Source organism: Zophobas morio, unplaced genomic scaffold, assembly GCF_036711695.1.
Source record: "Zophobas morio isolate AGI-343-1 ecotype UQ-CSIRO unplaced genomic scaffold, CSIRO_AGI_Zmor_V1 ptg000004l, whole genome shotgun sequence".
NCBI classification, from domain to species: domain Eukaryota; kingdom Metazoa; phylum Arthropoda; class Insecta; order Coleoptera; family Tenebrionidae; genus Zophobas; species Zophobas morio.
In genome coordinates this window covers 15,524,716-15,546,418 of record NW_026972109.1, presented here as the reverse complement: position 1 = coordinate 15,546,418, position 21,703 = coordinate 15,524,716, and the positions used below count along the sequence as shown (strand labels likewise).

Below are 21,703 nucleotides of genomic sequence, written 5' to 3'. Positions count from 1 at the left end.
GAGGGAGCGATTCGTGCTTAGATGGATGCGAGAGGTTGTAGAATCTTGACAAGCCGTTATCGTCTATAAGGTAGCTTGTTATTAGTGGAGCGACTAATACGGCTGCTGATGGCATCTTTGATTGGAAAAATAGGATTGTCTCGTCATGGGCGTAGAGAGGAAGCTCGAGGCTGATGGTCGCGTTAATTAAATTCACATTTATAACTTATATGTCAAAACAAAAAGCAAAGTGTCTGCATTTATAACTGTTCGGAATCAGAACGACACAACTTTGCATGAATCACATCGCAAAATGAAAGCATCTTATCAAAGGAAACCGGTAAAAAGAATATTGCAACGTCGCGTTTATTCAGTGATGTAAAGTGGAAGATTAAGATATGAAAGAACAAAAATGGAAAAAAGTTATTACAGCTAACCAATTTATAGAGCAATTTAATCTCATTATAAGAAAGAGATTTTAACTCCATCTTGGGCCTAACAAATCACGTCGAAGTATTTCACACAATTAAAAAGACAACATCTGAAAATGTAAAACACTTCATGGATTTCACTTTTACCACACGAGATTAAACCCTTCTAATCTGCAAATGTAGGGATTGCTGTTCAACTAGAACGTTGAATGTTAAATATATACAGAATCTGGCGAGTCAAATTTGAAATAATATATCGAAATACATCAAATATATAAAGAATACGATAAAGAGACTTCGATACACATATTAATATAATAGATAAACCATAAATTACGCAGTATATTTCGGAAGACTTCCATCACTTTTGTGTTTTGTATACAAGGAAAGATTTTATTCATTGCTTAAATAAAACTTTTGCTGAAATATATCTGAAACATTCAGATAATAAATTGTACAAATAACATCCAACATAGGTGATTGTTTGAAAAAAGAATGACGGGGTTTATATAAGTATGTAAAAATGAGGTCTGGTTCTTGTTTGGCAACTGTGTATATTACTAAAAATTTGGAATTTTGATTTATTGATATGGATGTAGTGTAATATATATTTAAGGCAGATAAGGTACCTGAGTCATAAAAAGTGACGACAAATTTAATTTTTAAAAATAGAACGTAATTTTTTTTTATTAAAGATCCACCAACACCATAATTACTAGGGAAATACTTTTGTCACGTCTAAAATCAGACAATTAGATTATGAAGACGTTTCAGCGATGAATATTGACACGTAAAGAAGCAAGTAAGTACTGTATTCAATTTAAACAACTTTATTCTATTTATTAGGAACAAATCGAGCACATAATTCAGTGGCTATTCGACTTTAATAAACCAGCAGCTTTTAGTATACATGACGTGACCAGAGCTTCGCTCGCACTGTTCAGCTCTCGGCGTTCGATATTTTTGTTCAGAGTGTAGATGACCAACTACCACCCGAAGCGTTCATCACAAAAACACCATGATCAGTTCATGCTCGACCTAATCCGATGATGATAAGTATGACATAACCATCGCCATCAAGCTTCAATAAAAACATGTTAAATTTCTCAAACCGAAAAAACCGCTACGCCGTCATTTCTGCACGACATTCTCTAATCCACACGACACCCTAAAATTTACCATGAAAGCCCAACGACTGCAAGAACCATCATTAGTCGTTTTTTCCTCATCGAAATCCGATGACCACCGCCACAACGCCACCCCCGGGGGTAGTAACCCGAGGCGGTCAGTTTTCTTCAATTACTAGCCATCCTACTCGGGTAACTCTCGGCGGCATTTTCTAATTAGCCGTCGTGATGAGGCCTTAATTGCGCTCTGGTGTGACGTAACCAAGTGGCAAAGGACCCGCGAAACGGCGAGGGTCGGAACCTCAAACACTGCCGCTTTAATCAACAGTATAATGAAAAGTTGGCGCCTGTTCGTCGCTAGCAAGACACGCACAGCTACACAAAAAGAATTAAAAACTGGAGAGTGGCCGTCATTATACGAGGAGAGAAGTCTCTCTTCGACGGCCGCACACCACTAATGGTCGGAACGAATGCCCATTTTCATTCTTTACAGACACGTTCGCGGCCACAGCCGTGAAGTTGGGCCCGATTCGGACGGAACAGCGGATTTAATTCAATTGTGGTGATGCTCATGGACCGGAGAGGGCGCCACGGGAAGTCGGCGCTTGGGCGGTGTCGGCACAGCGACAAAAAAACCGACAAGAAGTGGGTATTTTGTCAACTCATCAGGTGCTAGGTGGCTGAATATCATAGAGAAAATCGGACCAGAAACTATCGAGTTCGAGTAAATAAATATTGGAGAAGGAAACTGTAAACTGGAATAGAAGGGCTTAAACTTATATAATTATACAGAAACAGACTTAAGTGCAAGTATAAGTAAAAGTGAAAAATTCTGTTGCTTTGAAATGACGTCTGGTATGTGCAAAAATTTAGCAGAAAGTTATTTCGACAGAACTTCCCTCGGACCTAAATTACAATGAAACATATCCAGCATTTTCGAGTGAGTTTTTTCTTGACACAATTTTGTGATGACGTCATCAACATTTTAAAGGACATGTATATCAGTTTGAATACGTGCAGTGTAATACTAAAAGTAACAGTACTGTATTCCCAAAATTTTCTGTAAAAATGGAGTCATTCATTAATTTTTTTGAGCCACTTGTTTAAGCAAATTTAAAAAATATCAATCCAATAACAAATCACAAGTAAAAACTCATCATATGTTGCACATTTTGGGTGGAATTTATTCGGCAAAATTTTGAGATGATGTCATCAATTTTTTGGGGGAACTAAACAAATATATTTTGATTAACAATTTACCATGCTTAAGTACATTAATTTTAAAATGTCTGCAAAATTTCAAAGTATTCAGTTTTGCAATTCTTCATTTATTCAAGAAAATAGATCGACTGATTCATTAATTTTTTTCAGTCACCCTGTGATATGAGTGTAATGACAAATTACAAGTACCGAATAATCATATTTTGCACATGTTAGATAGGATTGATTCAACAAAATTTTGAGGTGACGTCATAAATTTTTTTGAGGGGATGAGCAAAAATATTTTGATCAAAAATTGACCATGCTTATGATAACTTGAAAACATCTCCAAGATTTCAAAACATTCGCTTCTGCAGATTCAAAATTAATTGCAAAATGTTGTTTCATAATTTCGATTTTTTTTTCCAAAAGCCTGGACGTTTCGGGTAAAACTCAACATAATCATAGATGTGTAGGACGATATAATTTTATACAATTTAGAACCCATTTACTATGTACAGTTTTGTAGTGACGTCATCACATTATTGATGGGGCTGATTAGACAAATTTTGGTTAGCATTTTACCTCTACATGATATATAAATACAAAATGTGACAACAATTGGCCCAGTACTTTTGGAGATTATCTATCTACTAAAAATCCGGACCGCAGACAGACGAGTAGATAGACAGACCGAAACGGGAGACCTATTTCTTCGTACTCTAGAGGTCATGAAAGGTCGAAAAAACATAAAAGTACAGACTCGATTACAGTACTTCCCGAGTGTAAGCGAAAGAAGTATTGTAATCGAAAATAAAAAGGAAATATGGAGTCATTGGGAAAAAATAACAATTAACATAATTAATAATAAATAAGAACAATAAACAAAATAGAATATACATTTGAAATAGGAAATGAATATTTATGTTAGCTACTTAAATAGACCCTACACTACATGGAACAAGCTATAGATATTGTTCGGGTCTAGTTCCTATATCTCGTTTATTTTCTTAAGCTCAGATTCCAGTAATTCGGACTACCGTAATTATCCACAAATTTGGTAGTTCTTATCTGTGGGTATATTTTAGATCTCTATATGGCTTCCGCCAAGTTTTACAAGTATTTATGCAAATGCCATTTTTTTCTGCCATAAAAAAGCCTTTTTAATAGTAGGAACGCATGGTAAAGAAACGTTTTAAATATGTTTACGAATAATATATGTATGATCATGGACATTAGTTTTGTTTAAAATAAGTAGATTAATGGCTTTTCCATTTAAGTAATTTTACGATAAAAACAGCAGCATTAACTCTAGAAAGTTATGACAATTTTTTTTAATAGGTTAAAACTCGTGACATTTTGTTCTTAAAACTTTATATTTTTTGTAAATTATTAATACCTGGAATTTTTAGATCTCTCCTTTCCTTTGCTTTTACTGTGCTGAAGCTGATAAGAAGTAATGCTAGACTCCGTAGAGATGATAGGAACATGATGGCTTAACACGATTACAAATAAAAAATTTATGGGTTCTTTCTTTTACATTATGATTTAAATGTACGAAATAAAATAATTTTGTGATTTAGTGATCAGATCGATCACTTTAACCTTTTTAACAAACTGCAATCAATTTGTTTGTCCGTTTATGCCCCCAAAATGATGAAGCAATCTTACATTTATTTTATTAAATATATTCTTCAAGTTTATGAGTGTTTACGCTCGACATCCAGTTTTTTAGGAAGAGAAAAACGAGTGTGCTTAATTAATTAACTAGCCTTTCCTCTGAGTTGACGAGACAAAATTAATTTCATTTCATTTTCTTTTAACGCAGATGCTCGCTATAGGAACGTGCTAACAGTCGAATTCTTTCGAAGTATAAACATAAACAGTCGAAGTTATGAATGTATTAAAAAAATGAGAATTCATTTTTTCCCGGTGGTCATCTGCCTTAAATATAATTAATATTGTCCTTGGAATTTGCCCCCCCACAGCGCGGGGGGTATGGGAGTGTTATTTACGCTGGTTTTTACTTTATAGGTTATCACAAAATAAAAACCGCATTAGAAATTTTATAATTTTTCAAAGAAACAAGATTTGTTGGAGTATACTTCACGGGCGAGGGAAGTTCTTTCCAAATAAGCTTCGACCAATTTTTATTATTCTGATCAAGTTTTTGGTGTGAACAGATATAACATTATAGTATACATTGTACCGGAAGTTACTGCGAAATATTGTTAGATATTTGGAAAAGAACTAATCTATAACATATTATTGATACAAGGTTTTTATAAATGATACTAAGGACGTAGTTGGCCATGGATTTCAAAAATCACGCTTCGCTGAAATTATGCCTCACTTTGACAGTTCTCACTTGTTATTAATGTCATTTGTAACCTGTCATTTGTAACCTGTCATTTGTAACCTGTCATTTAAAGTCGTCGTTTTTATTATTTTAACGTTTTTCAAATGTGAATTATAGTAGTTCTCGTTAATCCAAGCTCAAGACAACAAAACAGTTTTCAAAATTCTTGGTGGTTGGGTACGAAAATTTTGTTTTTGTGCTAGGAAGCGAAGACTGTGAAAATGGTTTATTCTGTTGAACAAGACACTTTCATTAAGTTGTTATGTCTTGTTATGGCAATGGGACTTCGTAAAGGACGTGTGGGTGTATTCTGTAACTGCTTGTAAGCAAGAATATGCCATGATTTAATAATTCAAGAAACATCGTTAGAGATGTAATCAACAGATTTGTTCGAACTGACAGTGTCAACAAAAGGAAATCTCGTGGAAGATCTTCAATATCTGAGGAAATTGATGATTTGAGACAACTTGAGCAGAATCAGCAAACATCTTTGACAAAATTTCCTCAGTAGTCAAGAGTTCTTGTTGCAACATGAAATTGAACAATGGGCATTGATGAATGAATTACAGAACATTTTTGAACATTTACTATGATATTTAACGGCATTAAATTTGTTTCTTTTTATTGTTATGAATTAGTTTTATTTTTTAAAAAGCTACGAAGCATTTAGGCAACCAGTTATACAGATGCGTGTGGTATTTGTCGTGCGTCCTGGGGCATTTAGTAAGGTCCAAACTAAGAGGCGGGATGTGTTCATGACTTACTTCGACCCTATAATCAGTTATAGAAACCCTGTATAAAGTAGGTAAATGAAAAAGAAAACGAACGTTTAAAATGAGAATAAAAAATCAAAACAACTTTCGTCATTTAAACAGACACAAAAGATATGTAAATTTTCATACATGTCATTCCGACTTTTTAAAATATTATCTCATAATAAAGTTCTTCAGTTTCGAATTCAAAACTTGCTGTAGTTAAATCAGGACATTTTGACCCTTATCCACTTCATTCTACCTAAGTGTTTAAGGGATTATGAAAACCTATAGGGTGGAGGCGCAGAAGCCTAATACCCCTCGCTACTGGGTTCTGCCAATACTTTACATGTACATATATGACGTGAAACGAATGTATAATTGCGCGTTATAAAATTACATTTTTGTTAATGTTAAATTTTTACTAAAATGTATGCATATGACTTACGTATAATAATAATTTTCCGATAAACAAAATTTGGTGCTTACATTTGGCTGATTAATTATGCGGTGCTCACAGCAACACAGCAACTGACATATCGGCTGACAGCTCGCTATTTTTATAAAACTATAGATTAAATTAAAAAATTGGAAGTTGGAGGCGATGGGTGAAGGGCGGTTACCATTATAATATGGTAGGTATAGCACGGTATTGTTGTATCTTTGATTATATTATACATATTTGTGATTTACACGTAAAAATTGTATTGAAAAGGAATAATAATACCAGTAATAAAGATTAATGATAGTGATATTATTCAACACGTCACGAAATTTAGTTTTCATCGCTTATGCCTAGTTCAACTAATAAGGAAAGTGATCCTTGTTAAATAAAATCTGAGGCATACAGTCTATAAGTAAGCATCTAATAATCTCATTAAACGTAATAAGTATTACATGTTGTGTAATACTAAATATATTGCTTGTTTCGAACAACAGACTACTGAAAATATTTCAGAAAAAATCTGTTTGTTTTAATTCAACCGAATTCATATCGTTTGATCTTAGTAGCGGAAAAAGGAACCTTGTAGGTCAGCATCGTCTGAAATTTGACACGTACTTAGTTCTGTGAAAAAGGCGACAATGTTGTTGTCCTGAAATTATTATCTTTTACTACATACCAACAATATTTCAACTAACAAGGTAACTATTGGCCGAACAAAATCTGATAAGTACACAGCCTCGTCAACCGTTTATCAATTAATAATATTTACAATCGAGCTCGCTAGCAATCCTTTTTTGTGTACCGTCCGCCAGGCATGAAATAATAATAAAAATAATGTAAACAAATTATTTTGAGTTAGATTGCGGTAACAATACATTCGTAGCAAAATGACTTTTTAATAATGAGGTCGCTCCCGCACATAATAAACCACCACAAAATACATTGAAATCGTAATGGAGAATTGATTGGTGTACGAAGTCGACGGCCGGTGGCTAACAAGACAGCTGGCGAGGGAGGCAGAAACGTCCAATTGACGCGCGTTGCATATGGTGGCGGCTTTAAAGCGTTTCGGGAAAACTAAAGGTTCATTCACACGGCGCCAGCGCGATTATGCGTTAATTGAGATTGATGACACGCACAGACGAACGTCGCTGCTACCTACACAGCTTCGTGAAGCTGACGTCACGACGTACAGATAATAATTTCCAATCAGAAGGGAAATGGAAACCGCGTTATTACTGTTACATATATTACGCATTAAGGACACGTAACGGCATAAAAGTGGCAATAAAGTTTAATTTATCTAAACATAAATTGGTCGCTTTCTATACACGTGAGTTGAGATTATAAAAATAACTGCTGCTGCACTCAATAAATTATTTTACGATGGCATCTGGCACGGATCGGTTGCGAGGAGTGAGCGGAAAAATTCATGTCAAAACAGAGAAACAGCAATTTGACACGAGTGACTGATTTATTCATGAATTAGAGGATTGAAAAAAACGAGATGAGTCGAAATCGCGGCCTTGACTACGGCGAGGACGACCAAGAAAGCTGCGGAGTGTGGCAGAAAGGGAAACAATACCGGAACGCAAACGTTTGCTGTGGGTGTCGAAATACCAAAGTAGCATTCGCGACGTCGAAAAAGCTTTCATTAATGACAAGAATTAATGATTGGGTTGGACTGAATAATGCTTTGTCACAATCATAAAGCTTGGTTCAACACAATATAGGGTGTTCTATTTGACAAAAGTGAAATATCGATATTTGAAAATTGTAATAATTAAAACATTTGTATCTCTCCACAAAATATTATAAGACAGACCTTAAAAATAACCCTACTGAGATTTTTTTTGTTGCTAAAAAAGTTTAAGGAAATAGAATAACGTTGCAACGTCGCATGCTATTTTCAAAAATAAACTATTTTAGATTATAGTCCTTAAGGAATCGTACAATTCTGGTCCTTGCCATTATTTCTATTTATAATAATGAGATATTAAGGAACGTGACTAACCCAATATATGGCTCTGTATAGACGGAAAACTAAAATTCGACTGTTTTGACTTTAATACTGGATAGGGTTATTACTCCTGTACTATTTTTTGCAATTGACATTTAATTTAGGTGTATCTATTTATTGTCTATCATATAATACGGAATTTACACACAAATTATAGTTGAAAAATATCACAAAATTTGTTCTTCCTACAAAACAAAAACGATATTTTGCACAAAAAAAGTACTCCTATTACATATGTATATAATTATGACATTCGAACTGTCATCGTCATGGAGCTGGTTAGAAGTTGGCGTCATAGATATAATAGATACACACTCTAAAAGAGGCGGAACACATCAGGACCCACTTGGATGTTAGAATCACTTATGGAAGCATCTATTTTAAAATATGAAGTTATCTTAGCGGCTATTTTGCCCATGTATGAAAATGTTCTCATTTCAAAATTTTACTGCTTGAAAAAATTCTATTTTTGATTGATGTATATTTAGAATAAATCAGTAGCAAATGAATGTTTTTGGTGACTGCATTTATTCCATGATTCTTGTTTTAAAAGGTTTGTCAAAATTATAAATAACCACTTTTTCGTTTTTGACAATAAACGCATTAAAGAAATTTTTACCAAATATGTTACGAAGAACATTAATCTTATTTGGAAATTGTTTTAACGATAGTAATAATAATAATAATAAATTACCAAGTTAAAACAAATGATAAAAACTTATGTTTTTTTAATACATTTGATTTTTTCCTCGATATTAAATTTTTGTATTCGAGTTTTAGGAAAAAAATATGTAGAGAAATATAGTCTTATAAAATAATAATAAGAATAATAAACAATAGGTCGCTTCATCCCTGAATGTAGCAATAATGCTTGCATTTATTTTAGGAGTAAGAGCAATGCTAGAAATGACATGATTGATTTTCACAAGTACCTAAATAACAAGTTATCCCAGAAACGCATTGATCAAATTTATCAACACATTTCTCTCGCCACTGCGCACCTGCAGCTTGAATCAGTTTATATCTGAGTGTCATAACGCCCTGTTGAAATAATAGCTAATAATATCTGTATCCAGAATCAAAACAGCAAGTGTTAAAAGAAACATGACTTATACTTTTTTAAATTTTATTGCTTCGCCTGACAGGAACATTCATAACCATGTGAAACAGGAAACAAAGTGGAAAATAAAACGGACATCTTTCGCACTTTGCTCGAAAACTAATTTATTATTATTAAATAGCTGGCAGCGTGCCTGCTTCTCATTTTGAAGAAAATTTGTCAAAAATGTTAAATTTGAGAAAAATCTACAAATGATGCGACGCACTAAATATACATCACCAATACGCGATTTATAGAGAACATCCTGTTACACAATCACTTAATTTGGGACAATTTTAACCCAGTGGGTGCGAGGAGACAGATGCCGTTTAAGATAACCCTAATGAGAGCAGTCATTTTTCTCGCAGAGCGCTCTCCCAGTGTGAACGTGGCCTTAGTATCCAAATAAAATTGTCCACTTATCGACCGCGTTGGAGCATTACGGACTGCAACACGTTCCCTTCCGGACTTTTTATAGCCCCATGATGAATGTTTGAATATGGCATGGCGCATTTGTCATCCATTCCGATTATTTATATTTAGTTGAACAAACAAGGACAGGCCGTTTATTATAAGCTCTCTCGGATTACACGAGTACTACACGATCCGGTGCTTCACAAAGCTGCTAAGCGGATTACTGTTGTTGATGACAGCCAAGAGGACAACAAGGGATTTTTTCGGATAATGGCCATAATCCAGCTACCTGTAACACGAATTCTGCTAGCTCGCGAAGGGGACATTCTAAAGGAGGGCAAAGACATATCGTCGTTGCAAGTGCAGTTAATTTAAAACTAGCATATAATTGGGGTCTCTAAACTCTATAACTCACAGATTCTTTGGCCTTAAGACCGCTTGAAAAATATTATAAAACTGAATCAAATTTATTGAACTGTTCTTCGGTCACCACGTACCGGGAAACATTTAAATCACTAATCTCCGAGAACTATTTAATTATCTCCATATGGCACCGGCCTTCACCCATCAGACAGTTTGTCGATGGAACCCTTCTCAGAAATAACCAGAGATTGGCACTTTAGCGGTGAATCGAAAACAAGCTTTGTCTTTCGAGGCTGCCAGCACGAAAGATCCTGTTCGGTTTCTTTGTGATTTCCGTGAAAAGTATAAATTGAAAGTCGAGATATTAGCCGGTGAATTCGTGTGTATTAGTTACGTTAGAATGGCCGGCGGTCTCGACAAAATGTCAATCAATTGTCGCCTTTCTTCCTTCGGCACACCCAGGGAGGTCACAGTCGGCCCACCTTCATTATAGCTATGAATATATTACGGAGGTTGTCACGCACCTCATGTCAGAATATACCTTTAGAAAACTTAATTGACTTTCATAAATCTTATTAACTGTGACCGACTTAGTCATATTTTTAAATACCCTGCCTACTCGGTTTCAAATGGGGAAAATGAGAAGGATTAAGGGGGTTTCAGACGGAAGGACGACATGTCGGGGCATTCAGAACCAGAGTTATAATGGAAATGGAGATATAAGTAGGAACTATATTACTTTAGTTTTAAAATTATTATCCAGATATATGGAAAATGGAAAGCTCTTTTCGTGGATATCGAGTCTAGAATTCAGACTGCCCACCGTGAAGGCTTGCTGCCTTAAAATATACTTGCAAGTATAACAGCATACTAACTAATTATGTAATATACAAGTCTTAGTTACTTCCTTGACGTCAAAACAAGCGCTTTTTGAGTTTACCCGTTAGAACACTTCAAGTCTTAGTACATTTCCCCCCTGCGTAAAAGCTTCAATAAAACCCTCGTATTTTTTGAATTTTCGTTTCAAAAGCTCGAGGTGTAGATCGGATGGCCACTCTCCAGCCTCTCTAGAGACTTTCGGAAGTGGCTGGCCATAAAAGTAGCGCTACCCATTCAGATGGGCTCGTAAAAACCTCGTCCCAACATAACCCCAGGCTACTCATGCATATAAATTTGTTCACCTACGTCCCAATCTTGTTTATGACCGAAACTCGTTAAGTTCTGTCTGTTTATTTATCGCGCAAGAAGTCAACACCAGTAGCTCGTCCATCGCATACACAGTAATGAAATCTTTTTAATACATTCGAACAAACCGCGTAGGTTCTACTGCTCCCGAATTCCCAATTTATTGCCACAATTTATCCTCATTTGCTGGGAAAGGTGCGTTCGATCGGTTTCACAACACGGCGTGGGTCGATAAATTATATTTGCTTCGAAAAAACGAAATTAATTATTAGGTAAGCGGTAAGCGGGTTTGACATTTGGGATGTTTAGATGGCGCTGGTGTCGGAACGGATGGACTGTACATACTGCGAAAAGTGTTTTAACAAATAATGTCTCACTGCCATATTTAGTAACTATGCAACATAACGTAAGGCTGCTTTGTGTATGCTGAGAACATGATGTGCATAATGTGATACAATGGTTTTATGTGAAAACACGAAATTCACGCAACTGGTTTTGGTAATTTTAGAACACTCGTGGAACACCACGTACTAAATATTTCAAGTAGAGCAAAAAACATTAATTATTATTGATAAACTTCATTACTAATTTTATAGTGTCATTCATCCACTGGAAATTCTCTTGAGTAATCGATAACAAATGCTGTCATTGTTCAAACCACAACTGTAGTCAGGGATTGTTTTCTCGACGTAAGATTTGAATAAGCTGTTGTGAATATCCTTTGTGTTAAGCAATTTTGTCCATAGAACAGGTATCGGACCCGAATAAGTCAAAATAAGAAAATGAAAAAGTAGACGGTAGCTGATGGAGAGGATGAAACAATGGCTTCGGGCTATCACGCAAAGATTGACAAACAATTATAACATGACAGAAGTAAGCCGGTAGCGAGGTTTCTTTATTTATTCCTTGAATTACTAATAAGTTGGAATTAATGACTCGGTCGGCAACACACTAAGGATGCATTATGCATAGTAAAAAAACCTTTAGGTAACCGCATTTCAAAATTAATGAGGAAAGGTTGGGAGGTTAAATGCATAGGGGATGGGACTCGCCCTAGGGCTGTCTAGATTTCAAAATTGACTTTGCTGGAACAACAGCAGATAGAAATTCGGTCCCATGCCATGATGGAAGTCACAAAATACAGGTACTTTGAAATTATGTTTATTTTGAATATATCTGGTTATTTTTAGATAGTTAGAATGTGACCTGATATTAATGTTTTTCATGACGATTTTGATCATGATGTTGCATTACAAATACGTATCTAATATTCATTACTTTAGACGTTCCACTAAACCTTACTTATTAACGTCTAAACTAAAGTGTTACTCGTTTAACTGTTTCCTTTGGTAATTCAATTAAAAAGGTAGGTAGTTAGAACCAGCGAACATACCTATTATATACACTGCAATACATGATCCTGTTATTAATTTTTTTTTAACAATATCTCTCTTTTTAAAATGCGTTTCTGAAACTGTTTTCTCGTTTACTGAAGATCAGAACGTACAGTTACCGTTTTATAGAAGTTTTTGTTTGAAATTATCGTCAGGAGTTGTGTTAGTAACTAATTTAAAAGAGTATACTAACGTTTTTATTTAAATATAATGAATAGGTATCATCCAAATGAGTTTTGTGAATTTATATCAGTTGTACTACCAGTAATTTAAATTCTATTTCCACAACATTTACCTAATTTACCCTTAATGAGAGTCAAAAATATTTTTCTTGGATGTTTTTTCTGTGTTAAAGAATAGTAAAATATTTAATTAGAGTAGGAAGTATAATAATATCTATAGTAAAAATTATATTTACATACTTTAATTTAAATTATGTTAATTTTTTAGAAAAATACCCACATAAATTTAAAGCTTTTTGCACCTAACTAGTAACGTTGTTTTAACGCGAGATATTAGAATGAATATCACGGTCAAAATAATCATCATTTGAGTCGTTTTGTGTTCCAGCAGCCAAAAATAACCACCCGAAACCAATCCATCTAAAATTTTAACACTCTCCTACGACAACAGAATGCGTGGAAGCATTTCCACAAAACTCACCGACAGGAAGACAAACTATCCAGGTTTAACTATTTGAACTCTCCATCACTTATCCCGACACACATGACATAAGGCAGACAATAAAAACCTAAATGTTCCTAATTTACGAGCCGCGAGCTAAAATTAGCGCCCGAAAGCTCCTTTCATCTCTTCGACAATTTCTCGATTGCTCGATTTCGAGAAAAATAATTACAAAAGAGCGGACCGAAAAAAGAATAGACTAACCAACCAATAACCCTGACTATACGAAATAAAATAACACGATGATGCATAAAAGCTGACGTTTTAAAGGTAAAAAAGTCGGCTCTGTTTGAGAGACCAACAAGTTGTAAGTAGTGACTGACAGTATATGAGCAAGCGGCAGAGTTGTGGTCAATTGTGGGCTCTTCAGCTCTGACGGGCGATAAAAGGTATCCGAGCTTTTATTATGTCATATTCCCAGTAGCATTTTTAAACAATGCCGATTTCTATGATACAGGGGGGCATCGACCGGTTTACGCCGAAATGGGCCGCCATAATAGCACAGATTCCTCTAATAAGGTAGTTTGGGTATTTGTTCTTTGATTTCTTTTGACGAACTCCATGCTACGATTCAGAAGGGTTATAGAGAAATTTGAAAGAACTATAATTTGTGGAGGACCAAAATGAATTTAGGAGAAATTTATAAATGGACTCATACAGACTTTCATAAACTCGCGCTAGGTGTTCCAAGGAACTCTTTTGAACTCACATGGTATTTTGTAACATAAACGAGACTTTTTGAAATATTTATTTCCTTTTTAAATTTGTTGTTTACGAAAAAAAAAAGTGAAGCTTAATTAGATACTACAAATATACTGGATCAAAAAAAACTTGTAAATGTATGGCCAGTATGGGTATTTTGTAAGAATTTAAGTAAATGGCGTGTGGGTGAAGTTTTAAATTATTATTAATACTGCAATAAGAAGAGACGTATTAAGGAACTCATCAGAAAGCATCTGGTCAACGTTGGTTACTGTAGAATAAGAACGATGCAATGAAATACCATGTGTACATTATAGGAACTTAAAATTCATTAGGCCTTATTGTATGGTGGCAGCCGATAATCTATAAATATGCAGGGAGATATTTTTAAAACCAGTCAAGATTCAAAGGATCGTTCAAAGTGGAAGCCATAAAACAGTTTTTGTTATTGCAATTTCATTTTTTTACTGAACATCTTGGCTCTACTACATAAGGACCGTAATGATGGGTTTCTTATATTTAAATATTACTAAAATTTTATAGGCCACAAATTTTTTTTTACCTCGGTGAAGAAACAACAGAAACCTATATTTAGTTTTGCAAATATAATATTCACAAGAGTGTGAAAAAGATAGGTAAAGTTTGTCTAGAATTATAAGAATTTTATGGACTCCCAAAGTTAAATCGTTTTACAGCCCTGTTGTCAATTTTATTGTACAGCTGAAGAGCTGGGCGCACTCAGGTATAGAAAACATCGGCTTTCCCCTGACAGGCTCTTTACCTGCACAATAGAATTGACACCTGAGCTGTACAACGAATTAATGTTGGGAGTCCATACAATTCTTATAATTCTAGACAAACTTTACTTCATAGTTATGAATGATATATTATCTACGATCTTAATTTTAAATGCTTGAAATCAAAAGTTATATTAGATACTAACACATATTTTTTTTTTCAGAATGCAGTATACACTTCTAACTGTCTTCCTTGGTTTCAAAATTTTAAATATATCTACTCAACAATCTTGAGACAAAAAACAACAGTTTTAAAGGTATGTATATCTAGATATATGTACAGAGATATTTCAGATTTATGAAATAGTAGTTTTTCTAAATGTTTTAGTTCTTGTTGTGAAATTAAGAATTTTTTGGCGTCTAGTTTTAATATTTAGATACCAACTTCAAGACAATATCAAAAAGAGTCATGACATTTTAATATGTTTGCAACATTGTGTACTAGAAACTCTAAAAAACTAAAACAGGTACAAGGAACTGAAAAATTCGAAAAAATTATTAAAAAATTCTTGCACTAAACTTTTGAAAATTTTAAACTTCAAAGTTGAAGAATTCACTTCGTAATTCCGATTTGTGATAATGAACAGCATGTCTAATACAGTTAACGAATAATTAGTTATTAATAATTTAGTAATAATTTGCTACAATAAGAAAAATTTGGTATCAGGAATTTTTTAATCATTTTTTTGAGTCCTTCAGAGCTTTTTTATTTACGTATCATCGAGTTTACACATCACTTTTCCTTCACCCTGTATAATATTATTACTTAAAATTTTAGATACTGTTAAAGGTGCAATAAGGAAGATATTTGACTTTTTAAGAAACAAATGATATTCTATCTTCCTCTCAAAAACAGTTAAAATTTTTTACCATGACAAAGTAGCGCAACTTTTATAGTATAGTATTTGAGTCTATTGGACGAGTGACCACTTTATGATTTTTCGACTTTTCATGACTCCTAGAGTACGAAAAAAGTAGTCTGTCGATTCCGTCTGTTTGTCTGTCTGACGTATGTGTCGATTTTTATTAAACACGTAATCTTCAAAACTACTGGACCGATTGTTGTCAAATTTTGGTATATCATCTACATGGTGAAACACTAACCAAAATTTGGTTAATCATCTTCACCAACAATTCTGTGACGCCATTTCAAATAATTCTATTTTAAAGTGATCTAAATGTTATACTATGCCAAACTTGGCCCTTTCTTTTTTTCTCTGTTTCTCTCGCGCTGTGTATTATCTATGCTTATAACGTCGTAACAAATATTTTATTCTGTTCGAAAGTGGATTAATTAATAATTTTAGTCCTCTGTTTTGAGGAAAAATCAATCAAATCGAACAAATTTCTACGTGACATTCTTCCGATGTATAAAAGCACTTAAAGTTAAAACTTGTTATTATTGCTGAGAGGCCATTTTCCCGTTGGTTATCTGTTTTGAATATACTTTACATTGTCCGCACTTGTGCAATTTGTGCCCCCACGGCTCATACGCTACGGGGATACAATTTATGACGCTGGTTTTTACTTTGTAGAGGTTAGCATCGCAAAATCTTGTTTTATGATTTTGCAAAGAAGCGGGATTTGTTGCACTTGGACTTCAGATTTGGATTTTTTCATATTTAATCTGCTTTACATTCTCTATGAGTTTTAAAATCACTGTAACCAAAAAGGATTGAAGTTTCACCCTATATATCTACACAGAACAATTGTATTTACCTATAACCAGTTCTAAAAGATCACTTGTAAATTTTCTTTAGTTCGTCTCCTGTCGTGTGCACGTATTGGTGCTTGTTACGTAAGTACAGCATAATTATGAGACAACAAAAACTGTTTCATAAAACTCAGATTTGCGTTCGATTTTTACCCCAAAAACCTGTATCGATTTTGGTGTTTGTGTAATCGTTCAAGACAACTTCCCTGCGAGAATTTTCGGGTTTTCGTAAAGTTAAAGGTGGCCATCGACCCAATGCCGGCGCTAATTGCCGAATTCTGCCTTATTTTCGCGCTTCCTTGGCGTGTCCTTCAAGCTCGAGTCGTTTCTGACGCGTCGGTTATTTATGTGTTCCTCCGCGGAAAAGACAATCAATCCTCATCGAAACAGGCCGATTTAGACATCAAAGTAATCGCCGTAAAATTTCTAATGAAATCAATTTAATGCAGGAAGCGGGGGTTATTTTTCATTAAAATTTCTTGGCCGCATTGCCGGTCGCTCCCGAGAAATGCGCCGGCATCTGGTGCCATTAGTCATTTTGTGGTTGTGTGCCAAATTCGCCGTAAAAAATTGTTCGTCCAAAAGCGATTAATAATGTCATTATGGTGGTGGAGGAATTGTTGTTGCGGGTGACACAGTGGAGGTTGGTGCAATTATGAAATTATATCGAAATTACTCTTAATTCGAATAATAAACACGAGAATGAGGTTTTCGGTCACGAATTAAAAGTTTTTCAGTTAATTTCAAACGTTTTAAGTGACGACACCCGCATATAACATCATCAAAAGCAAATTATGGTCATTTTCGGCGTTGTTACCGAACGCGTATTTTTGGACACGCTATCGCCGGGTTTCATGAGAAACTCTGAGGTTTGGAGATGGCTCAGACGTGCTCGTGGTATGCTCAATTATCGAGAGAATATTCACATTTTTTGCCATGTTTGGATTGTTGGAGTAATTATGGTGAGGAGGGAGGCTGCGGAACTACCTGCCGACTTGTTACCGAGTTCATCAGATAAACAAAATTTTTAGCCGATTAATACGCAACACATTTTTTCGACAAGCATTTCCAAAAATAATGAGAACGTCTGATAAAATTTTACAAACATTCGTCACGTATTGCATCAGAAAATGTTTCCACCAACCTAAGAAAACTTCGTAGATTTACAGAGAATTTAAATAACTACTTATAATCACCGTATAATTCTAGCAATAATTTCCATACATATGAATCTTTCAAAAGGTTTTCTCGGTATTTCGCTGGTTTAATAGGTTTAGTTATTACATAAATTGAGACAATATATGCGCTAAACATATTAGTTATGCAACATGTGTCAATCATTTGCAGCAAGTTTTCTTACGATATAAGGAAGCTGGGTCAAGATATGGTATTTAAGTTTTAACATAAAATAAAACGGAAATTTTGAACGGTAAGGCGAAGATAATTATTCATTTAAATTTTAAATCCACTGCAAAATTATGATAAAAACTCTCTTTCTGAACACTTGTGAGTACCAAAAAAGTTTATATGTAATTAAAATAATTTTAAATGTAAATATTATTACCTTGTATGATTTAGACAACTGGATACTTTTCATTTTTATCATGATGGTAATGAGTTGTGAAACCGGATATATTTTTTAGTTACAGTCGGGTTTCCTTTTTTTCTTTATCGTTTTATTTATTTATTAAACATTTTTCGATCGGTTTATTTTATTTCTTATAATTTTCTTCAACATTTTAGATTTAAATGCATTTTATTTCTACTGTATTTATTTTTCTCTATGATTTAATAGTCTGCAAAACATTTGTTCAGTTATATTTTCTTCAAGAATTTATTCTTGTATAGGTATAGTTCCGCCTTTGAAATAATGAATAGTGATCAACTAATTTCAATGAATTTGTTTGATTACTGACAATTAAAGCATGGACTCACCAGCGTCAAGAAAAGCTAGCGCATTTATAATAACATATTTGGGTAATTTGTTTACAGGTGACAGATAGTTTTAAAAATAAGGTTGTATATTAATACCATAATCATAAAGAATTTATAGAACCCATGTAGTCAATATTTTCGTAGCCAGAACTGTGAGCAGTAATTATTAAAGTTCTAATTTTATTTCTTAAATTTTAAAGAATTTGTTCATTTGTCCGATGTCTTTTACACTATGGAGCCACATACACCAATATCGCATTTATGTTAGGCGAATGACGTCATCAACTTCTTGGTGGGTATGAACACCTTCACTTTGATATGTACTGTGTAACATTAGCTGTCGTACTTACAATTTCATTATGTTTCCAGGATTTTACCTTGATTTAATTACTGGAATTTATTGAAAACTGTTTTGTCTAGGGAGAAATAATGCCAACTTAACTCAGACAAAAGTTTTGTTAAACGACAAAAAAGGTAATTGCAAGTAGTAGAGCAAATTTTGCACAGCGTGAATCGAGTTTAATAATGTTACATAAAACCGAGTAGTCATTTAACCAACAGATGTAGATCCCAGATAGCACAGGTCTCATAAAAAATCCACATTCGTCGACAATTTCCTAAAATAATCCCATCATAACAGCTTAATGACAAAATAATGATTGGAAATAAATAAATTACGACTTTTTCTACCAATTCCTCGTCTATTTGTCCAGCCGAAATTGTTTTATTATTCGAAAATACATAATTCCTCAAACTTAAACAACCGCAGTCACAAGGTCGTCAAGGTTAAAACCTCACTCATTACGAAAATAAAAAATCACACGTTATATCAAATTCTCAGACAAGCGATTTACGTGCGTTTAAAATATTCAGGACATCTGTTACAAACACGAGACGATCCCAATACTTGTTTTTCACTCTAAGGCAATTTGGCCCTATTCAATCATGTTTTTGATCGAGGTTGACAATTTAAAGGACAAGGGTACAATGGTATTGTGTTTCTCCACCACCGCGACCCGTACCTTGTTGACAAAGTTGCAAGTCTAAAGCGATTTTTTCCGTTTAGGCAAATTCTCCCAGAAATAATCACAACAAATACCACTCGAACGCGCTTTTTCCGTGTGAATTACCCCGGCCGACGGATGAAAGGGAATTAGCCTACTCGGATGCGTCGCATAAATTCACAGGCTGTTAGCGAAATATAAAATGAACAAGAGCACCACATGCGGGTTTTGTGTACTTTGCTTGATGGATTTGCACAGCGGGGTGTATTTTTTTAAATAGGTTAGTGTTATACGGCGCTAATGGATTTTTTTAGATGGTATTTAACACCAATGGTAGCGAAGTGGTGGAACAAATGCGGTGCCAATCAGTTAATGAATGTTGTGTTCGAGTGTTCTTGAGAGAAGTGCCCGTTATACATCTTATTAAGGTGTTCTGGAGAGGTTTTAAGAATGTAACAATGGGCTGGAAGAGGCAACACACAATGGAATGGAAATGTGTGTTTATTTAGGATGCACTCTGTGGCCAATTTGGGGTGTTTTGCACAATGTGATACGTGCTGCAGGTGAAAGTGATCGACAGAATTGCGCGATGTGTGATTATTGCCGCGATTTTGAAATTTTGTAAGGTGTAGTTGGGTAATACATGAAATTTTGTTTATTTTGTGTGGACGTAATGCGGTAAGTTGGGGTATTAAACATACATCACTATTACTTTGAAGGCATCTTGTTGATATTGATATTTGTAATTCACTGAAGTTTTTCTAAACAAACGACAAAACTTAAAAAAATTATTCTTTAAAAAATATGTATACTTATTTATATTGCGACGTGAAAAATGTTTCTTCATTATTCATTTGGCAAACATATGATGTAAGAAATTTCTTCCAAAATATTTTCAGGGATTAAAACAATGTTATCATTGATGTGGAATTTCAAAATATCTTATAGGTATTGGGTTGAAATCTAATTTTTGTTTTAATATTAATGTTTTTCTATGCAACTTTTAAATTTTAGAGTGTTATAAAACGTACTGGAAGTAAATGGAACACAACAGTTGCAGCCTTTGTTACTTTAGGATTACAAGATCTTTTCCAGTAACCATAACCTAACTTTTTTGAACTAAACTATTATCAAGATCTATTACTTAGCAACAACAACAAAGTTTAATGTCATATAGCAATATAGTTTTAATAAGTAGGTATACATAGCAACGGTATTGTTTTGAATAGAGTTATATGTCACACAAGCACAAAATAATCAAACAAAAAATGTTAATCTTGAGGTTATAAAATTTGTATTTATGTCATCAGTATGATGTGTATTATCTATACTAATTTTTCTGAACGTAGAGAATAACATAATTATTAATTAAAATACGTATGCCTGCATACAGTGTGTTCTATTTAATTTTGGGAAACACAGTTATCTAAAATATTGTCGGTAATAATTATAACAAAATAAAATCTCCATTGGCAGCGTTCTGGCTACAGACCACACTTCGTAATAACGATAAAAACATATCTTAAAAGCTTGAACTTTTTTTCAGTAATACCGACTTCCCAAAGTCCCCATGTTTCATCGCCTAATTTAATTGACATTTAACGTCGAGCTTCAATGGCGGCAAAAGCTTTAAAACCCCAGCCTCATATACATAATGATAATTAGTCGAAAATAACCATCAGGCGGCATATTTGACTGCACCTTTTTCTTTTTTAAAGTGGATGGAACTAATGTATAATGAACTGTATAACCTGCTATTTTGACCCCATCTTTAAAAAATTAATTGTCAACTGACCTCCGGGGCATAAATTAAGTCAAACATTGTACGAAATTGCCGAACCAGATCGTAACTTATTAAAATTAATTACGAACCTTGCCATAATATGCAGCGATGATAATCTTGACAGTTCACGCTGGCGCTGCCAAATAAATGTCAAAATAAAATCAAAATAATGGATAGTAGGCCGAGACGGCGGCGATACACTAATTGGCGTTATTTATGAAAAACAAATGAGTACCGATTAGAGTTTGCCGTCGCTGCGAGACAACGCCGTTATCAGATATACTTGACAATTGTATAGTGAGAAAGGGTTCGGTCT

General features: G+C 34.2%; 1 protein-coding gene across 4 annotated transcripts in view; it reads right to left on the bottom strand.

Annotated features, from left to right (window-relative positions):
- The window catches only part of LOC135142938 (transcription factor Sp9-like), a 153,985-nt gene that overhangs the window by 8,285 nt on the left and 123,997 nt on the right, over positions 1 to 21,703 (bottom strand). The window lies entirely within an intron of this gene.